Source organism: Heptranchias perlo, unplaced genomic scaffold (assembly GCF_035084215.1).
Source record: "Heptranchias perlo isolate sHepPer1 unplaced genomic scaffold, sHepPer1.hap1 HAP1_SCAFFOLD_1329, whole genome shotgun sequence".
In the NCBI taxonomy this organism is placed as follows: Eukaryota; Metazoa; Chordata; class Chondrichthyes; order Hexanchiformes; family Hexanchidae; genus Heptranchias; species Heptranchias perlo.
Window position 1 is genome coordinate 8532 of NW_027138568.1, and position 26882 is coordinate 35413.

The following is a 26882-nucleotide window of genomic DNA, read 5'->3' on the forward strand; positions in this document are numbered from 1 at the left end:
CTCGATCTCTCTCTGTCTCGATCTCTCTCTCTCCCCGTCCCCTGTCTCGATCTCTCTCACTGTCTCGCTCCCTCTCTCTCTTCCCCCCCCTCTCTCTTCTCCCTCTCTCCCTCTGCCCCCCTCTCCCTCTCTCTTCCCCCTCTCCCTCTCTCTTCCCCCTCTCCCTCTCTCTTCCTTCCCCCCCCTCTCTCTCTGCCCCCCCCTCCCTCTCTCTGCCCCCCCCTCCCTCTCTCTGCCCCCCTCTCCCTCTCTCTGCCCCCCCCTCCCTCTCTCTGCCCCCCCCTCCCTCTCTCTGCCCCCCTCTCCCTCTCTCTGCCCCCCTCTCTCTCTCTCTGCCCCCCTCTCTCTCTCTCTTCCTTCCCCCCCCCTCTCCCTCTCTCTCTTCCTTCCCCCCCTCTCTCCTTCCCCCCTCTCTCTCTTCCCCTCCCCCTCCCCCTCTTTCTGAACTGCGACGTCTGCGGGCGGTGGCGGCGATTGTTCCGTCGGGACTCCGCCCCTTCAACCGAGGGCCCGCCCACTCACCCCGGGACTCCGCCCCTTCAACCGAGGGCCCGCCCACTCACCCTGGGACTCCGCCCCTTCAACCGAGGGCCCGCCCACTCAAGACAGGCCCCGCCCCTTCTCCCGAGGACTCCACCCCTTCAAGACAGGCCCCGCCCCTTCACCCCAGGACTCCGCCCCTTCAAGACAGGCCCCGCCCCGCGCGTTGCCCGGATACGGAGCGGCCTAGGCGGCTGGAGGAGCTGCGTGGAGCCTGAGTCGAGTATCTGGAAGAGCCGGGTAAGGAGTGAGGGGCCGAGGGGGAGGAGGGAGGAGGAGGGAGAGACTGATTAAAGAGGCAATAATCTCAAATATAATCATTAAATAATCAATAGATCACCCTCAATATCCCCAATAATCACCTCACTCACTCCTCAATATCCCCAATAATCACCTCACTCCCTCATCACTCACTCCTCAATATCCCCAATAATCACCTCACTCACTCCTCAACATCCCCAATAATCACCTCACTCACTCCTCAATATCCCCAATAATCACCTCACTCACTCCCTCATCACTCACTCCTCAATATCCCCAATAATCACCTCACTCACTCCCTCATCACTCACTCCTCAATATCCCCAATAATCACCTCACTCACTCCCTCATCACTCACTCCTCAATATCCCCAATAATCACCTCACTCACTCCCTCATCACTCACTCCTCAATATCCGCAATAATCACCTCACTCACTCCCTCATCACTCACTCCTCAATATCCCCAATAATCACCTCACTCACTCCCTCATCACTCACTCCTCAATATCCCCAATAATCACCTCACTCCCTCATCACTCACTCCCTCAATATCCCCAATAATCACCTCACTCACTCCCTCATCACTCACTCCTCAATATCCCCAATAATCACCTCACTCACTCCCTCATCACTCACTCCTCAATATCCCCAATAATCACCTCACTCACTCCCTCAATATCCCCAATAATCACCTCACTCACTCCCTCATCACTCACTCCTCAATATCCCCAATAATCACCTCACTCACTCCCTCATCACTCACTCCTCAATATCCCCAATAATCACCTCACTCACTCCCTCATCACTCACTCCTCAATATCCCCAATAATCACCTCACTCACTCCCTCAATATCCCCAATAATCACCTCACTCACTCCCTCATCACTCACTCCTCAATATCCCCAATAATCACCTCACTCACTCCCTCATCACTCACTCCCTCAATATCCCCAATAATCACCTCACTCACTCCCTCATCACTCACTCCTCAATATCCCCAATAATCACCTCACTCACTCCCTCATCACTCACTCCTCAATATCCCCAATAATCGCCTCACTCCCTCATCACTCACTCCTCAATATCCCCAATAATCACCTCACTCCCTCATCACTCACTCCCTCAATATCCCCAATAATCACCTCACTCACTCCCTCATCACTCACTCCTCAATATCCCCAATAATCACCTCACTCCCTCATCACTCACTCCCTCAATATCCCCAATAATCACCTCACTCACTCCCTCATCACTCACTCCTCAATATCCCCAATAATCACCTCACTCCCCTCATCACTCACTCCTCAATATCCCCAATAATCACCTCACTCACTCCCTCATCACTCACTCCTCAATATCCCCAATAATCACCTCACTCACTCCCTCATCACTCACTCCTCAATATCCCCAATAATCACCTCACTCACTCCCTCATCACTCACTCCTCAATATCCCCAATAATCGCCTCACTCCCTCATCACTCACTCCTCAATATCCCCAATAATCACCTCACTCCCCTCATCACTCACTCCCTCAATATCCCCAATAATCACCTCACTCACTCCCTCATCACTCACTCCTCAATATCCTCAATAATCACCTCACTCCCTCATCACTCACTCCTCAATATCCCCAATAATCACCTCACTCCCCTCATCACTCACTCCTCAATATCCCCAATAATCACCTCACTCACTCCCTCATCACTCACTCCTCAATATCCCCAATAATCACCTCACTCACTCCCTCATCACTCACTCCTCAATATCCCCAATAATCACCTCACTCACTCCCTCATCCCTCACTCCTCACTCCTCAATATCCCCAACAATCACCTCACTCACTCCCTCATCACTCACTCCTCAATATCCCCAATAATCACCTCACTCACTCCCTCATCACTCACTCCTCAATATCCCCAACAATCACCTCACTCACTCCCTCATCACTCCTCAATATCCCCAACAATCACCTCACTCACTCCCTCATCACTCACTCCTCAATATCCCCAATAATCACCTCACTCACTCCCTCATCACTCACTCCTCAATATCCCCAACAATCACCTCACTCACTCCCTCATCACTCCTCACTCCTCAATATCCCCAACAATCACCTCACTCACTCCCTCATCACTCACTCCTCAATATCCCCAATAATCACCTCACTCCCTCATCACTTACTCCTCAATATCCCCAATAATCACCTCACTCACTCCCTCATCACTCACTCCCTCAATATCCCCAATAATCACCTCACTCCCTCATCACTCACTCCTCAATATCCCCAATAATCACCTCACTCCCTCATCACTCACTCCTCAATATCCCCAATAATCACCTCACTCCCCTCATCACTCACTCCTCAATATCCCCAACAATCACCTCACTCACTCCCTCATCACTCACTCCTCAATATTCCCAATAATCACCTCACTCACTCCCTCATCACTCACTCAATATCCCCAATAATCACCTCACTCCCTCATCACTTACTCCTCAATATCCCCAATAATCACCTCACTCACTCCCTCATCACTCACTCCCTCAATATCCCCAATAATCACCTCACTCCCTCATCACTCACTCCTCAATATCCCCAATAATCACCTCACTCCCTCATCACTCACTCCCTCAATATCCCCAATAATCACCTCACTCACTCCCTCATCACTCACTCCTCAATATCCCCAATAATCACCTCACTCACTCCCTCATCACTCACTCCTCAATATCCCCAATAATCACCTCACTCCCTCATCACTCACTCCCTCAATATCCCCAATAATCACCTCACTCCCTCATCACTCACTCCCTCAATATCCCCAATAATCACCTCACTCCCTCATCACTCACTCCCTCAATATCCCCAATAATCACCTCACTCCCTCATCACTCACTCCTCAATATCCCCAATAATCACCTCACTCACTCCCTCATCGCTCACTCCTCAATATCCCCAATAATCACCTCACTCACTCCCTCATCACTCACTCCTCAATATCCCCAATAATCACCTCACTCACTCCCTCATCACTCACTCCTCAATATCCCCAATAATCACCTCACTCCCTCATCACTCACTCCTCAATATCCCCAATAATCACCTCACTCACTCCCTCATCACTCACTCCTCAATATCCCCAATAATCACCTCACTCACTCCCTCATCACTCACTCCTCAATATCCCCAATAATCACCTCACTCACTCCCTCATCACTCACTCCTCCATATCCCCAATAATCACCTCACTCCCTCATCACTCACTCCTCCATATCCCCAATAATCACCTCACTCCCTCATCACTCACTCCCTCAATATCCCCAATAATCACCTCACTCCCTCATCACTCACTCCCTCAATATCCCCAATAATCACCTTACTCCCTCATCACTTACTCCCTCAATATCCCCAATAATCACCTCACTCCCTCATCACTCACTCCTCACTCACTCAATATCCCCAATAATCACCTCACTCCTCACTCCCTCACCTCAAACCCTCCCTCCCTCACCCAGTCCCTCCCCCTCCCTCCCTCCTCCCTCACCCAGTCCCTCCTCCCTCACCCAGTCCCTCCTCCCCCCCCTCACCCAGTCCCTCCTCTCCCGCCCCTCACCCAGTCCCTCCTCTCCCGCCCCTCACCCAGTCCCTCCTCTCCCGCCCCTCACCCAGTCCCTCCTCCCCCCCCTTCACCCAGTCCCTCCTCTCCCGCTCCTCACCCAGTCCCTCCTCTCCCGCCCCTCACCCAGTCCCTCCTCTCCCCCCCCTCACCCAGTCCCTCCTCCCCCCCCCCCTCACCCAGTCCCTCCTCTCCCGCCCCTCACCCAGTCCCCTCCTCTCCCCCCCCCCTCACCCAGTCCCTCCTCTCCCGCCCCTCACCCCAGTCCCTCCTCTCCCGCCCCTCACCCAGTCCCTCCTCTCCCGCCCCTCACCCAGTCCCTCCTCTCCCGCCCCTCACCCAGTCCCTCCTCTCCGCCCCCCTCACCCAGTCCCTCCTCTCCCGCCCCTCACCCAGTCCCTCCTCTCCCGCCCCTCACCCAGTCCCTCCTCTCCCCCCCCCTCACCCAGTCCCTCCTCCCCCCTCCCTCACCCAGTCCCTCCTCCCTCACCCAGTCCCTCCTCCCCCTCCCTCACCCAGTCCCTCCTCCCCTCCCTCCCTCACCCAGTCCCTCCCGCCCTCCCTCACCCAGTCCCTCCCTCCCTCACCCAGTCCCTCCCTCCCTCCCTCACCCAGTCCCTCCCTCCCTCCCTCCCTCCCTCACCCAGTCCCTCCCTCCCTCCCTCCCTCCCTCACCCAGTCCCTCCCTCCCTCCCTCCCTCACCCAGTCCCTCCCTCCCTCACCCAGTCCCTACCCCCCCTCACCCCCTCACCCAGTCCCTCCCCTCACCCCTCACCCAGTCCCTCCTCTCACCCAGTCCCTCCCCTCACCCAGTCCCTCCCCCTCACCCAGTCCCTCCCCTCACCCAGTCCCTCCCTCCCTCCCCCTCACCCAGTCCCTCCCTCCCTCCCCTCACCCAGTCCCTCCCTCCCTCCCCTCACCCAATCCCTCCCCCTGTCCCTCCCTCCCTCCCCTCACCCAGTCCCTCCCTCCCTCCCCTCACCCAGTCCCTCCCTCCCTCCCCTCACCCAGTCCCTCCCTCCCTCCCCTCACCCAGTCCCTCCCCTCACCCAGTCCCTCCCTCCCTCCCCTCACCCAGTCCCTCCCTCCCTCCCCTCACCCAGTCCCTCCCTCCCTCCCCTCACCCAGTCCCTCCCTCCCTCCCCTCACCCAGTCCCTCCCTCCCTCCCCTCACCCAGTCCTTCCCTCCCTCCCCTCACCCAGTCCCTCCCTCGCTCCCCTCCCCCAGTCCCTCCCTCGCTCCCCTCCCCCAGTCCATCCCTCCCTCACCCCCCTCTCCAGTCCCTCACCCCCCTCTCCCAGTCCCTCACCCAGTCCCTCACCCCGTCCCTCACCCCCCTCACCCAGTCCCTCACCCCCCTTCACCCAGTCCCTCACCCCCCTCACCCAGTCCCTCACTCCCTTCACCCAGCCCCTCACCCGGTTCCTCACCCCGTCCCTCACCAGGTCCCTCAGCGCCCCTCCCTCACCCCGGTCCGACAGTACACTTGCCCAGGCCTAACGGGTCTGCTGCATCGCTGCTCCCCAGCGTTCCAGAGCAGTGGGCTGTTGGTGTTCCGTCCCCACCCCAATCCAGCCTGATTGGACAGGATCGGTGCACAGCCGCGATGCCCCCCACAGTCGAGCATCCCGCCGATCTGGGGTCCGGGTTTGAAGATCGGGGTCAAGGGAGCGGGAACGAGCGCTCAGATCCCTTGCGAGATGGGTTGTGATTGGGAGGTGGGGGGGGGGGGGAACAGAATGGAAGGTTCTGATTTGCTCTTTTCTCTTGTTTGTTTTCAGGAGGGTGGCGTGACCCCGATCTCTCGCCCCTCGCCATGCTCGCCTGCGCCCAGCCCCTTGCCCCTGAGGGCGGGCCCGTCTCACGCTGTGGGCGAGGAGGTCCTCGGCCCGAGGGGGGAAGGAGGAGGAGGAGGAGGAGGCGGGGGGTCGTGGCGGACTCCCCAGTCCCGCGGCCCTCCGCACCTGCCTGTCGGAGGCCAGCGAGAGGAGGTGCCGAGCGGAGCTGGGGGGCAGGGTGAGGGATGGGGTTGCTGGGGTACTGGTCCCCCTCTGCTTCGTCCACGGGGAGCCCTCCCTCCTCCTCACTCTGCGTTCCAGCAAGCTGAAGGGGAGGCACAAGGGAGACGTCAGGTGCGTGTCTCTGGTTCGCTCGCTGGCACTCTGCGTCAGGCGCACGGTGGGGGGTTCACTCCCTGAACCCCCTCTCCCCTCACAGCTAACGGAAGGAGTAGACTGTTCAGTCCCTCCAACACTGCCTCTCCTGAAGGTGCAGACCCCACGCTGGGGTACATGTTAAACCGAGACTCGGAGTGTTCACATGGACACACACGCACAGAGAGACACGCAGACACAGAGAGACACACACACTCACAGAGAGAGACACACACACACACACACACAGACAGACACACACACTCACACACACACACACAGAGACACACACAGACAGACACACACACTCACACACACACACACACACAGACAGACACAGAGACACACACACACACACACAGACAGACACAGAGACACACAGACACAGAGACACACACACACACACAGACAGACACAGAGACACACACACTCTCACACACACACACACAGACAGACACAGAGACACACACACACAGACAGACACAGAGACACACACTCACACACACACACACACACAGACAGACACAGAGACACACACACACACACAGACACACACACAGACAGACACAGAGACACACTCACACACACACACACACACACACAGACACAGAGACACACACACTCACACAAACACACACACACAGACAGACACAGAGACTCACACACAGACAGACACAGAGACACACACACAGACAGACACAGAGACACACACACAGACAGACACAGAGACACACACTCACACTCAGACAGACAGACACAGAGACTCACACACACACACACACACACACACACTCACACACAGACAGACACAGAGACACGCACACTCACATACAGACACACACACACAGAGACACACACACTCACAGAGACACGCACACTCATACAGACACGCACACAGAGACACGCAGACACGCACACACAGAGAGACACACACTCACAGAGAGACACACACACTCATACAGACACACACACAGACACGCACACAGAGACACGCAGACACGCACACACAGAGAGACACACACTCACAGGGACACACACACACTCACATACAGACAGACACACACACAGACAGACACAGAGACACACACACTCACAGAGAGACACACACACTCACAGAGAGACACACACACTCACATACAGACACACACACACAGACACGCACACAGACACACACACACTCACAGAGAGACACACACACTCACATACAGACACACACACACAGACACGCACACAGACACACACACACTCACAGAGAGACACAGAGACACACACAGAGACACACATACCCACAGAGACAGGCACACGCACAGACATACAGACACACACACACACTCACAGACACACGAACTAATACATAGACAGCCACACAGACATACACACTCACAGACAGATACACACACCCACAGAGACAGGCACACAAACACACTCTCACAGACACACACACTCACAGACACACACACACCTACAGAGACAGGCACAGACAGACACGCACACACAGTCTCAGACACACAAGCAAGCACAGACACTGAAGCACACACAGACACAGAAACACACAGACACAGAAACACACAGACACAGAAACACACAGACACAGAAACACAAACACACATAGACACAGAAACACACACACACACAAACACACACACAAACACAAACACACAGAAACACACACACACAGACACAGAAACACACACAGAAACACAGACACACAGAAACACACACAGACACAGAAACACACACACAGACACAGAAACACACACACAGACACAGAAAGACACACAGACACAGAAAGACACACAGACACAGAAAGACACACAGACACAGAAAGACACACAGACACAGAAAGACACACAGACACAGAAACACACAGACACAGAAACACACACAGACACAGAAACACACACAGACACACAGAAACACACACACAGACACACAGAAACACACAGACACAGAAACACACACAGACACAGAAACACACACAGAAACACACACAGACACAGAAAGACACACAGAAACACAAACAGACACAGAAACACACACAGACACAGAAACACACACAGACACAGAAACACAAACAGACACAGAAACACAAACAGACACAGAAACACAAACAGACACAGAAACAAACACAGACACAGAAAGATACACAGACACAGAAACACACACAGAAACACACACAGACACACAGACAGACACACAGAAACACACACAGACACAGAAAGACACACAGACACAGAAACACACACAGACACAGAAACACACACAGACACAGAAAAACACACAGACACAGAAACACACACACACACAAACACACACACAAACACAAACACACAGAAACACACACACACAGACACAGAAACACACACAGAAACACAGACACACAGAAACACACACAGACACAGAAACACACACACAGACACAGAAACACACACACAGACACAGAAAGACACACAGACACAGAAAGACACACAGACACAGAAAGACACACAGACACAGAAAGACACACAGACACAGAAACACACACAGACACAGAAACACACACAGACACAGAAACACACACAGACACACAGAAACACACACACAGACACACAGAAACACACAGACACAGAAACACACACAGACACAGAAACACACACAGAAACACACACAGACACAGAAAGACACACAGAAACACAAACAGACACAGAAACACACACAGACACAGAAACACACACAGACACAGAAACACAAACAGACACAGAAACACAAACAGACACAGAAACACAAACAGACACAGAAACAAACACAGACACAGAAAGATACACAGACACAGAAACACACACAGAAACACACACAGACACACAGACAGACACACAGAAACACACACAGACACAGAAAGACACACAGACACAGAAACACACACAGACACAGAAACACACACAGACACAGAAACACAGAAACAAACAGACACAGAAACACACACAGACACAGAAACACACACAGACACAGAAACACACACAGACACAGAAACACACACACAGACACACAGAAACAAACAGACACAGAAACACAAACAGACACAGAAACACAAACAGACACAGAAACACACACAGACACAGAAAGATACACAGACACAGAAACACACACAGAAACACACACAGACAGACACACAGACACAGAAAGACACACAGACACAGAAACACACAGACACAGAAACACAGACACACAGAAACACAGACACACAGAAACACACACACAGACACACAGAAACAAACAGACACAGAAACACACACAGACACAGAAACACACACAGACACAGAAAGACACACAGACACAGAAACACACAGACACAGAAACACAGACACACAGAAACACAGACACACAGAAACACACACACAGACACACAGAAACAAACAGACACAGAAACACACACAGACACAGAAACACACACAGACACAGAAACACACACAGAAACACACACAGACACAGAAAGACACACAGAAACACAAACAGACACAGAAACAGACACACAGAAACAAACAGACACAGAAACACAAACAGACACAGAAACACACACAGACACAGAAAGATACACAGACACAGAAACACACACAGACACACAGAAACACACACAGACACAGAAACACACACAGACACAGAAAGATACACAGACACAGAAACACAAACAGACACAGAAAGATACACAGACACAGAAACACACACAGACACACAGAAACACACACAGACACACAGAAACACACACAGACACAGAAAGATACACAGACACAGAAACACACACAGACACACAGAAACACACACAGACACACAGAAACACACACACAGACACAGACACACAGAAACACACACAGACACAGAAACACACACACAGACACAGAAACACACACAGACACAGAAACACACACAGACACAGAAACACACAGACACAGAAACACACAGACACAGAAACACACAGACACAGAAACACAAACACACACAGACACAGAAAGACACACAGAAAAACACACACACACAAACACACACAAACACACACACAAACACAAACACACAGAAACACACACACACAGACACAGAAACACACACAGAAACACAGACACACAGAAACACACACAGACACAGAAACACACACACAGACACAGAAACACACACACAGACACAGAAACACACACACAGACACAGAAAGACACACAGACACAGAAAGACACACAGACACAGAAAGACACACAGACACAGAAAGACACACAGACACAGAAACACACAGACACAGAAACACACAGACACAGAAACACACACAGACACAGAAACACACACAGAAACACACACACAGACACACAGAAACAAACAGACACAGAAACACACACAGACACAGAAACACACACAGACACAGAAACACACACAGAAACACACACAGACACAGAAAGACACACAGAAACACAAACAGACACAGAAACACACACACAGAAACAAACAGACACAGAAACACAAACAGACACAGAAACACACACAGACACAGAAAGATACACAGACACAGAAACACACACAGACACACAGAAACACACACAGACACAGAAACACACACAGACACAGAAAGATACACAGACACAGAAACACAAACAGACACAGAAAGATACACAGACACAGAAACACACACAGACACACAGAAACACACACAGACACACAGAAACACACACAGACACAGAAAGATACACAGACACAGAAACACACACAGACACACAGAAACACACACAGACACACAGAAACACACACACAGACACAGACACACAGAAACACACACAGACACAGAAACACACACACAGACACAGAAACACACACAGACACAGAAACACACACAGACACAGAAACACACAGACACAGAAACACACAGACACAGAAACACACAGACACAGAAACACAAACACACACAGACACAGAAAGACACACAGAAAAACACACACACACAAACACACACAAACACACACACAAACACAAACACACAGAAACACACACACACAGACACAGAAACACACACAGAAACACAGACACACAGAAACACACACAGACACAGAAACACACACACAGACACAGAAACACACACACAGACACAGAAACACACACACAGACACAGAAAGACACACAGACACAGAAAGACACACAGACACAGAAAGACACACAGACACAGAAAGACACACAGACACAGAAACACACAGACACAGAAACACACAGACACAGAAACACACACAGACACAGAAACACACACAGAAACACACACACAGACACACAGAAACAAACAGACACAGAAACACACACAGACACAGAAACACACACAGACACAGAAACACACACAGAAACACACACAGACACAGAAAGACACACAGAAACACAAACAGACACAGAAACACACACACAGAAACAAACAGACACAGAAACACAAACAGACACAGAAACACAAACAGACACAGAAACACACACAGACACAGAAAGATACACAGACACAGAAACACACACAGACACACAGAAACACACACAGACACACAGAAACACACACAGACACACAGAAACACACAGACACACAGAAACACACACAGACACAGAAAGATACACAGACACAGAAACACACACAGACACACAGAAACACACACAGACACACAGAAACACAGACACAGAAACACACACAGACACACAGAAACACACACAGACACACAGAAACACACACAGACACACAGAAACACACACACACAGACACAGAAACACACACAGACACAGAAACACACAGACACAGAAACACACAGACACAGAAACACACAGACACAGAAACACAAACACACACAGACACAGAAACACACAGACACAGAAACACACAGACACAGAAACACACAGACACAGAAACACGCAGACACAGACACACAGAAACACAGACACAGAAAGACACACAGAAAGACACACACACACAAACACACACACACACAAACACACACAAACACACACACAAACACAAACACACAGAAACACACACACACAGACACAGAAACACACACAGAAACACACACACACAGAAACACAGACACACAGAAACACACACAGACACAGAAACACACACACAGACACAGAAACACACACACAGACACAGAAAGACACACAGACACAGAAAGACACACAGACACAGAAAGACACACAGACACAGAAAGACACACAGACACAGAAAGACACACAGACACAGAAACACACACACACACAGAAACACACACAGACACAGAAACACACACACAGACACAGAAACACACAGACACAGAAAGACACACAGACACAGAAACACACACAGACACAGAAACACATACAGACACAGAAACACACACAGAAACACACACAGACACAGAAAGAAACACACACAGACACAGAAAGACACACAGAAACACAAACAGACACAGAAACACACACAGACACAGAAACACACACAGACACAGAAAGATACACAGACACAGAAACACACACAGAAACACACACAGACACACAGAAACACACACAGACACACAGAAACACACACAGACACAGAAAGACACACAGACACAGAAAGACACACAGACACAGAAACACACAGACACAGAAACACACAGACACAGAAACACACACAGACACAGAAACACACACAGACACACAGAAACAAACAGACACAGAAACACACACAGACACAGAAACACACACAGACACAGAAACACACACAGACACAGAAAGACACACAGAAACACAAACAGACACAGAAACACACACAGACACAGAAAGATACACAGACACAGAAACACACACAGAAACACACACAGACAGACACACAGACACAGAAAGACACACAGACACAGAAACACACAGACACAGAAACACAGACACACAGAAACACAGACACACAGAAACACACACACAGACACACAGAAACAAACAGACACAGAAACACACACAGACACAGAAACACACACAGACACAGAAAGACACACAGACACAGAAACACACAGACACAGAAACACAGACACACAGAAACACAGACACACAGAAACACACACACAGACACACAGAAACAAACAGACACAGAAACACACACAGACACAGAAACACACACAGACACAGAAACACACACAGACACAGAAACACACACAGAAACACACACAGACACAGAAAGACACACAGAAACACAAACAGACACAGAAACAGACACACAGAAACAAACAGACACAGAAACACAAACAGACACAGAAACACACACAGACACAGAAAGATACACAGACACAGAAACACACACAGACACACAGAAACACACACAGACACAGAAACACACACAGACACAGAAAGATACACAGACACAGAAACACACACAGACACAGAAAGATACACAGACACAGAAACACACACAGACACACAGAAACACACACAGACACACAGAAACACACACAGACACAGAAAGATACACAGACACAGAAACACACACAGACACACAGAAACACACACAGACACACAGAAACACACACACAGACACAGACACACAGAAACACACACAGACACAGAAACACACACACAGACACAGAAACACACACAGACACAGAAACACACACAGACACAGAAACACACAGACACAGAAACACACAGACACAGAAACACACAGACACAGAAACACAAACACACACAGACACAGAAAGACACACAGAAAAACACACACACACAAACACACACAAACACACACACAAACACAAACACACAGAAACACACACACACAGACACAGAAACACACACAGAAACACAGACACACAGAAACACACACAGACACAGAAACACACACACAGACACAGAAACACACACACAGACACAGAAACACACACACAGACACAGAAAGACACACAGACACAGAAAGACACACAGACACAGAAAGACACACAGACACAGAAACACACAGACACAGAAACACACAGACACAGAAACACACACAGACACAGAAACACACACAGACACACAGAAACACACACACAGACACACAGAAACAAACAGACACAGAAACACACACAGACACAGAAACACACACAGACACAGAAACACACACAGAAACACACACAGACACAGAAAGACACACAGAAACACAAACAGACACAGAAACACACACACAGAAACAAACAGACACAGAAACACAAACAGACACAGAAACACAAACAGACACAGAAACACACACAGACACAGAAAGATACACAGACACAGAAACACACACAGACACAGAAAGATACACAGACACAGAAACACACACAGACACACAGAAACACACACAGACACACAGAAACACACACAGACACAGAAAGATACACAGACACAGAAACACACACAGACACACAGAAACACACACAGACACACAGAAACACACACACAGACACAGACACACAGAAACACACACAGACACAGAAACACACACACAGACACAGAAACACACACAGACACAGAAACACACACAGACACAGAAACACACAGACACAGAAACACACAGACACAGAAACACACAGACACAGAAACACAAACACACACAGACACAGAAAGACACACAGAAAAACACACACACACAAACACACACAAACACACACACAAACACAAACACACAGAAACACACACACACAGACACAGAAACACACACAGAAACACAGACACACAGAAACACACACAGACACAGAAACACACACACAGACACAGAAACACACACACAGACACAGAAACACACACACAGACACAGAAAGACACACAGACACAGAAAGACACACAGACACAGAAAGACACACAGACACAGAAACACACAGACACAGAAACACACAGACACAGAAACACACACAGACACAGAAACACACACAGACACACAGAAACACACACACAGACACACAGAAACAAACAGACACAGAAACACACACAGACACAGAAACACACACAGACACAGAAACACACACAGAAACACACACAGACACAGAAAGACACACAGAAACACAAACAGACACAGAAACACACACACAGAAACAAACAGACACAGAAACACAAACAGACACAGAAACACAAACAGACACAGAAACACACACAGACACAGAAAGATACACAGACACAGAAACACACACAGACACACAGAAACACACACAGACACACAGAAACACACACAGACACACAGAAACACACAGACACACAGAAACACACACAGACACAGAAAGATACACAGACACAGAAACACACACAGACACACAGAAACACACACAGACACACAGAAACACACACACAGACACAGAAACACACACAGACACACAGAAACACACACAGACACACAGAAACACACACAGACACACAGAAACACACACACACAGACACAGAAACACACACAGACACAGAAACACACAGACACAGAAACACACAGACACAGAAACACACAGACACAGAAACACAAACACACACAGACACAGAAACACACAGACACAGAAACACACAGACACAGAAACACGCAGACACAGACACACAGAAACACAGACACAGAAAGACACACAGAAAGACACACACACACAAACACACACACACACAAACACACACAAACACACACACAAACACAAACACACAGAAACACACACACACAGACACAGAAACACACACAGAAACACACACACACAGAAACACAGACACACAGAAACACACACAGACACAGAAACACACACACAGACACAGAAACACACACACAGACACAGAAAGACACACAGACACAGAAAGACACACAGACACAGAAAGACACACAGACACAGAAAGACACACAGACACAGAAAGACACACAGACACAGAAACACACACACACACAGAAACACACACAGACACAGAAACACACACACAGACACAGAAACACACAGACACAGAAAGACACACAGACACAGAAACACACACAGACACAGAAACACATACAGACACAGAAACACACACAGAAACACACACAGACACAGAAAGAAACACACACAGACACAGAAAGACACACAGAAACACAAACAGACACAGAAACACACACAGACACAGAAACACACACAGACACAGAAAGATACACAGACACAGAAACACACACAGAAACACACACAGACACACAGAAACACACACAGACACACAGAAACACACACAGACACAGAAAGACACACAGACACAGAAAGACACACAGACACAGAAACACACAGACACAGAAACACACAGACACAGAAACACACACAGACACAGAAACACACACAGACACACAGAAACAAACAGACACAGAAACACACACAGACACAGAAACACACACAGACACAGAAACACACACAGACACAGAAAGACACACAGAAACACACACAGACACAGAAAGACACACACAGACACACAGAAACAAACAGACACAGAAACACAAACAGACACAGAAACACAAACAGACACAGAAACACACAGAAACAAACAGACACAGAAACACAAACAGACACAGAAACACAAACAGACACAGAAACACAAACAGACACAGAAACACAAACAGACACAGAAACACACACAGACACAGAAAGATACACAGACACAGAAACACACACAGACACACAGAAACACACACAGACGCACAGAAAAACACACCGACGCACAGAAACACACACAGACACAGAGAAACACACACAGACACACAGAAACACACACAGACACACAGAAACAGACACAGAAACACACACACATAGAAAGACACACAGAAACACACACACACACAGACACAGAAACACACACAGACACACAGAAACACACACAGACACACAGAAACACACACAGACACACAGAAACACACACAGACACACAGAAACAGACACAGAAACACACACACATAGAAAGACACACAGAAACACACACACACACAGACACAGAAACACACACAGACACACAGAAACACACACAGACACACAGAAACACACACAGACACACAGAAACACACACACAGACACACAGAAACACACACAGACACGGAAACACACACAGACACGGAAACACACAGAGACACGGAAACACACACAGACACGGAAACACACACAGACACAGAAACACACAGAGACACGGAAACACACACAGACACAGAAACACACACAGACACAGAAACACACAGACACACAGAAACAAACAGACACAGAAACACACACAGACACAGAAACACACACAGACACAGAAACACACACAGAAACACACACAGACACAGAAAGACACACAGAAACACAAACAGACACAGAAACAGACACACAGAAACAAACAGACACAGAAACACAAACAGACACAGAAACACACACAGACACAGAAAGATACACAGACACAGAAACACACACAGACACACAGAAACACACACAGACACAGAAACACACACAGACACAGAAAGATACACAGACACAGAAACACACACAGACACAGAAAGATACACAGACACAGAAACACACACAGACACACAGAAACACACACAGACACACAGAAACACACACAGACACAGAAAGATACACAGACACAGAAACACACACAGACACACAGAAACACACACAGACACACAGAAACACACACACAGACACAGACACACAGAAACACACACAGACACAGAAACACACACACAGACACAGAAACACACACAGACACAGAAACACACACAGACACAGAAACACACAGACACAGAAACACACAGACACAGAAACACACAGACACAGAAACACACAGACACAGAAACACAAACACACACAGACACAGAAAGACACACAGAAAAACACACACACACAAACACACACACAAACACAAACACACAGAAACACACACACACAGACACAGAAACACACACAGAAACACAGACACACAGAAACACACACAGACACAGAAACACACACACAGACACAGAAACACACACACAGACACAGAAAGACACACAGACACAGAAAGACACACAGACACAGAAAGACACACAGACACAGAAACACACAGACACAGAAACACACAGACACAGAAACACACACAGACACAGAAACACACACAGACACACAGAAACACACACACAGACACACAGAAACAAACAGACACAGAAACACACACAGACACAGAAACACACACAGACACAGAAACACACACAGAAACACACACAGACACAGAAAGACACACAGAAACACAAACAGACACAGAAACACACACACAGAAACAAACAGACACAGAAACACAAACAGACACAGAAACACAAACAGACACAGAAACACACACAGACACAGAAAGATACACAGACACAGAAACACACACAGACACACAGAAACACACACAGACACACAGAAACACACACAGACACACAGAAACACACAGACACACAGAAACACACACAGACACAGAAAGATACACAGACACAGAAACACACACAGACACACAGAAACACACACAGACACACAGAAACACACACAGACACACAGAAACACACACAGACACACAGAAACACACACAGACACACAGAAACACACACACACAGACACAGAAACACACACAGACACAGAAACACACAGACACAGAAACACACAGACACAGAAACACAAACACACACAGACACAGAAACACACAGACACAGAAACACGCAGACACAGACACACAGAAACACAGACACAGAAAGACACACAGAAAGACACACACACACAAACACACACACACACAAACACACACAAACACAAACACACAGAAACACACACACACAGACACAGAAACACACACAGAAACACACACACACAGAAACACACACACACAGAAACACACACAGACACAGAAACACACACACAGACACAGAAACACACACACAGACACAGAAAGACACACAGACACAGAAAGACACACAGACACAGAAAGACACACAGACACAGAAACACACACACACACAGAAACACACACAGACACAGAAACACACACACAGACACAGAAACACACAGACACAGAAAGACACACAGACACAGAAACACACACAGACACAGAAACACACACAGACACAGAAACACATACAGACACAGAAACACACACAGAAACACACACAGACACAGAAAGAAACACACACAGACACAGAAAGACACACAGAAACACAAACAGACACAGAAACACACACAGACACAGAAACACACACAGACACAGAAAGATACACAGACACAGAAACACACACAGAAACACACACAGACACACAGAAACACACACAGACACACAGAAACACACACAGACACAGAAAGACACACAGACACAGAAAGACACACAGACACAGAAACACACAGACACAGAAACACACAGACACAGAAACACACACAGACACAGAAACACACACAGACACACAGAAACACACACAGAGACACACAGAAACAAACAGACACAGAAACACACACAGACACAGAAACACACACAGACACAGAAACACACACAGACACAGAAAGACACACAGAAACACACACAGACACAGAAAGACACACACAGACACACAGAAACAAACAGACACAGAAACACAAACAGACACAGAAACACAAACAGACACAGAAACACAAACAGACACAGAAACACAAACAGACACAGAAACACACACAGACACAGAAAGATACACAGACACAGAAACACACACAGACACACAGAAACACACACAGACACACAGAAAAACACACCGACGCACAGAAACACACACAGACAGAGAAACACACACAGACACACAGAAACACACACAGACACACAGAAACAGACACAGAAACACACACACATAGAAAGACACACAGAAACACACACACACACAGACACAGAAACACACACAGACACACAGAAACACACACAGACACACAGAAACACACACAGACACACAGAAACACACACAGACACACAGAAACAGACACAGAAACACACACACATAGAAAGACACACAGAAACACACACACACACAGACACAGAAACACACACAGACACACAGAAACACACACAGACACACAGAAACACACACAGACACACAGAAACACACACAGACACACAGAAACACACACACAGACACACAGAAACACACACAGACACGGAAACACACACAGACACGGAAACACACAGAGACACGGAAACACACACAGACACGGAAACACACACAGACACAGAAACACACAGAGACACGGAAACACACACAGACACAGAAACACACACAGACACAGAAACACACACAGACACAGAAACACACACAGACACAGAAACACACTGACACACAGAAACACACTGACATACAGAAACACACTGACACACAGAAACACACTGACACACAGAAACACACACAGACACAGAAACACACACAGACACAGAAACACACACAGACACACACACACACACAGAAACACACACACACACACACACAGAAACACACACAGACACAGAAACACACACAGACACAGAAACACACACAGACACAGAAACACACACAGACACAGAAACACACACAGACACAGAATCACACACAGACACAGAAACACACACAGACACAGAAACACACACAGACACAGAAACACACAGACACAGAAACACACAGACACAGAAACACACAGACACAGAAACACACACAGACACAGAAACACACACAGACACAGAAAGACACACAGAAACACACACAGACACAGAAACACACACAGAAACACACACAGACACAGAAACACAAACAGACACAGAAACACACACAGAAAGACACACGGACACAGAAAGACACACAGACACAGAAAGACACACAGACACAAAGACACACAGACACAGAAACACACACAGACACAGAAACACACAGACACAGAAACACACACAGATACAGAAACACACACAGACACAGAAACACACACAGACACAGAAACACACACAGACACAGAAACACACAGACACAGACACAGAAAGACACACAGAAACACACACAGACACAGAAACACACAGACACACAGAAACACACACAGACACACAGAAACAGACACACAGAAACACACAGACGCACAGAAACACACACCAACACAGAAACACACACAGACACAGAAACACACACACACACAGAAACACACACAGACACACACACACAGAAACACACACACACACAGAAACACACACACACACAGAAACACACACAGAAACACACACACAGACACACAGAAACACACAGACGCACAGAAACACACACAGACACGGAAACACACACAGACACGGAAACACACACAGACACGGAAACACACACTGACACACAGAAACACACACAGACACAGAAACACACAGACACAGAAACACACACAGAAACACACACAGACACACAGAAACACACACACACACACACACACACACACAGAAACACACACAGACACAGAATCACACACAGACACAGAAACACACACAGAAAGACACACGGACACAGAAAGACACACAGACACAGAAAGACACACAGACACAAAGACACACAGACACAGAAACACACACAGACACAGAAACACAGACACAGAAACACACACAGACACAGAAACACACACAGACACACACACAGACACAGAAAGACACACAGAAACACACACAGAAACACAAACAGACACAGAAACACATACAGACACAGAATCACACACAGACACAGAAAGACACACAGAAACACACACAGACACAGAAACACACACAGACACAGAAACACACACAGAAACACAAACAGACACAGAAACACATGGACACAGAAAGACACACAGACACAGAAACACACACAGAAACAGACACAGACACAGAAACACACACAGACACAGAAACACACACAGACACAGAAACACACACACACACAGAAACACACAGACACAGAAACACACAGACACAGAAACACACACAGACACAGAAAGACACACAGAAACACACACAGAAACACAAACAGACACAGAAACACAAACAGACACAGAAACACACACAGACACACAGAAACACACACAGACACACAGACACAGACGCACAGACACAGACACAGAAACACACACAGACACACAGAAACACACACAGACACAGAAACAGACACACAAACACACACACACACAGAAACACACACAGACACACACACAGACACACAGAAAGACACACAGACACAGAAAGACACACAGACACAGAAACACACACAGACACACAGAAAGACACACAGACACAGAAACACACACTGACACAGAAACACACAGACACAGAAACACACACAGACACACAGAAAGACACACAGACACAGAAAGACACACAGACACAGAAAGACACACAGACACAGAAACACACACCGAAACACACACACACACAGAAACACACACAGACACACAGAAAGACACACAGAAAGACACACAGACACAGAAACACACACTGACACAGAAACACACACTGACACAGAAACACACACTGACACAGAAACACACACTGACACAGAAACACACACTGACACAGAAACACACACAGACACAGAAAGACACACTGACACAGAAAGACACACTGACACAGAAACACACACTGACACAGAAACACACACAGACACAGAAACACACACAGACACAGAAACACACACAGACACACAGAAAGACACACAGACACAGAAAGACACACAGACACAGAAACACACACAGACACAGAAACACACACCGAAACACACACACACACAGAAACACACACAGACACAGAAACACACACAGACACACAGAAAGACACACAGACACAGAAACACACACAGACACACAGAAAGACACACAGACACAGAAACACACACTGACACAGAAACACACACAGACACAGAAACACACACAGACACAGAAACACACACAGACACACAGAAACACACACAGACACACAGAAACAAACAGACACAGAAACACACACAGACACAGAAACTCACAGACACAGAAACTCACAGACACAGAAACTCACAGACACAGAAACTCACAGACACAGAAACTCACAGACACAGAAAGACACACAGACACAGAAAGACACACAGACACAGAAAGACACACAGACACAGAAAGACACACAGACACAGAAAGACACACAGACACAGAAACACACACAGACACAGAAACACACACAGACACAGAAACACACACAGACACAGAAACACACACGGACACACACACAGACACAGAAAGACACACAGACAGACACTCAGAAACAAACAGACACAGAAACAAACAGACACAGAAACGCACACAGACACAGAAACACACACAGACACAGAAACACACACAGACACACAGAAACACACACAGACACAGAAAGACACACAGACACACAGAAACACAAACAGACACAGAAAGACACACAGACAGAGAAACACACACAGACACACAGAAACACACACAAACACACACACACAGAAACACACACACGCACCCACATAAGAGACTGTTAGCTAAGTTAGAAGCCCATGGAATCGAGGGAAAAGTACGGACTTGGTTAGGAAGTTGGCTGAGCGAAAGGTGACAGAGAGTAGGGATAATGGGTAGGTACTCACATTGGCAGGATGTGACTAGTGGAGTCCCGCAGGGATCTGTCTTGGGGCCTCAATTATTCACAATATTTATTAACGACTTAGATGAAGGCATAGAAAGTCTCATATCTAAGTTTGCCGATGACACAAAGATTGGTGGCATTGTAAGCAGTGTAGATGAAAACATAAAATTACAAAGCGATATTGATAGATTAGGTGAATGGGCAAAACTGTGGCAAATGGAATTCAATGCAGGCAGATGTGAGGTCATCCACTTTGGATCAAAAAAGGATAGAACAGGGTACTTTCTAAATGGTAAAAAGTTAAAAACAGTGGATGTCCAAAGGGACTTAGGGGTTCAGGTACATCGATCATTGAAGTGTCATGAACAGGTGCAGAAAATAATCAATAAGGCTAATGGAATGCTGGCCTTTATATCTGGAGGACTGGAGTACAAGGGGGCAGAAGTTATGCTGCAGCTATACAAAACCCTGGTTAGACCGCACCTGGAGTACTGTGAGCAGTTCTGGGCACCGCACCTTCGGAAGGACATATTGGCCTTGGAGGGAGTGCAGCGTAGGTTTACTGGAATGATACCCGGACTTCAAGGGTTAAGTTACGAGGAGAGATTACACAAATTGGGGTTGTATTCTCTGGAGTTTCGAAGGTGAAGGGGTGATCTGATCGAAGTTTATAAGATATTAAGGGGAACAGATAGGGTGGATAGAGAGAAACTATTTCCGCTGGTTGGGGATTCTAGGAGTAGGGGGCACCGTCTAAAAATTAGAGCCAGACCTTTCAGGAGCGAGATTAGAAAACATTTCTACACACAAAGGGTGGTAGAAGTTTGGAACTCTCTTCCGCAAACGGCAATTAATACTAGCTCAATTGCTAAATTTAAATCTGAGATGGATAGCTTTTTGTCAACAAAAGGTATTAAGGGATATGGGCCAAAGGCAGGTATATGGAGTTAGATCACAGATCAGCCATGATCTTATCAAATGGCGGAGCAGGCTCGAGGGGCTGAATGGCCTACTCCTGTTCCTATGTTCCACACACACACACAGACACAGACACACACAAGCGTTCTGTCCCAGCCCGTCTGACCTCCCCCCCCCTCTCTTTTCTCGTCCTCTCCCCTCTCGAGCAGCTTCCCAGGGGGGAAACGTGACCCCACGGACCGTGATATCATCCACACGGCGCTGAGGGAGACCCGCGAGGAATTGGGGATTGAGGTGGCACAGGAGCAGGTGTGGGGCACCTTCAGACCGCTGTCCGACTGGGTGAGTCTCCCGCTCGATACTGCCATCTTACACCGGGTCGACAGCACAGAAACAGGCCACTCGGCCCAACGGGTCTATCCCGGTGTTTACGCTCCACACGAGCCTCCTCCCTCCCTCCTCCATCTCACCCTCTCCCCATCTCCTTCTATTGCTTTGTCCCTCATGTGTTTATCCAGCTTCCCCTTAAATCCATCTCCACTATTCCCCTCGACCACTCCTTGTGGGAGCGAGTTCCACATTCCCACCGCTCTCTGGGGAAAGAAGTTTCTCCTGAATTCCCGATTGGATTTATTAGTGACTCTCTTATATTGATGGCCCCCCCCTCGTTCTGGTCTCCCCCACAAGTGGAAATATCTTCTCTACGTCTACCCTATCGAACCCTTTCATAATCTTAAAGACCTCGATCAGGTCACCCCTCAGCCTTCTCTTTTCTGGAGAAAAGAGCCCCAGCCTGTTCAGTCTTTCCTGATAGTTATAACCTCTCAGTTCTGGGATCATCCTTGTAAATCTTTTTTGCACCTTCTCCAATGCCTCTATATCCGTTTTATAATAAGGAGACCAGAACTGTGCACAGTGCTCCAAGTGTGGTCTAACCAAGGTATATGGAGACCAGAACTGTGCACAGTGCTCCGAGTGTGGTCTAACCAAGGTATATGGAGACCAGAACTGTGCACAGTGCTCCGAGTGTGGTCTAACCAAGGTATATGGAGACCAGAACTGTGCACAGTGCTCCAAGTGTGGTCTAACCCAGGTATATGGAGACCAGAACTGTGCACAATGCTCCCAGTGTGGTCTAACCAAGGTATATGGAGACCAGAACTGTGCACAGTGCTCCAAGTGTGGTCTAACCAAGGTATATGGAGACCAGAACTGTGCACAGTGCTCCAAGTGTGGTCTAACCCAGGTATATGGAGACCAGAACTGTGCCCAGTGCTCCAAGTGTGGTCTAACCAAGGTATATGGAGACCAGAACTGTGCACAGTGCTCCGAGTGTGGTCTAACCAAGGTATATGGAGACCAGAACTGTGCACAGTGCTCCGAGTGTGGTCTAACCAAGGTATATGGAGACCAGAACTGTGCACAGTGCTCCAAGTGTGGTCTAACCCAGGTATATGGAGACCAGAACTGTGCACAATGCTCCCAGTGTGGTCTAACCAAGGTATATGGAGACCAGAACTGTGCACAGTGCTCCAAGTGTGGTCTAACCAAGGTATATGGAGACCAGAACTGTGCACAGTGCTCCAAGTGTGGTCTAACCCAGGTATATGGAGACCAGAACTGTGCCCAGTGCTCCAAGTGTGGTCTAACCAAGGTATATGGAGACCAGAACTGTGCACAGTGCTCCGAGTGTGGTCTAACCAAGGTATATGGAGACCAGAACTGTGCACAGTGCTCCAAGTGTGGTCCAACCAATGTATATGGAGACCAGAACTGTGCACAGTGCTCCAAGTGTGGTCCAACCAAGGTATATGGAGACCAGAACTGTGCACAGTGCTCCGAGTGTGGTCCAACCAAGGTATATGGAGACCAGAACTGTGCACAGTGCTCCAAGTGTG

At 48.0% G+C, this 26882-nt stretch overlaps 1 protein-coding gene across 1 annotated transcript in view; it reads left to right on the forward strand.

The window, feature by feature from the left end:
• Positions 1–736: 736 nt before the first annotated feature.
• The window catches only part of LOC137308522 (mitochondrial coenzyme A diphosphatase NUDT8-like), a 32842-nt gene continuing 6696 nt past the window's right edge, over positions 737–26882 (forward strand). Inside the window, exons 1-2 of the mRNA XM_067977176.1 lie at positions 737–780; positions 25194–25326. The gene's annotated coding sequence lies outside the window, so the exon portion shown is untranslated. The remainder of the gene's footprint in view (positions 781–25193; positions 25327–26882) is intronic.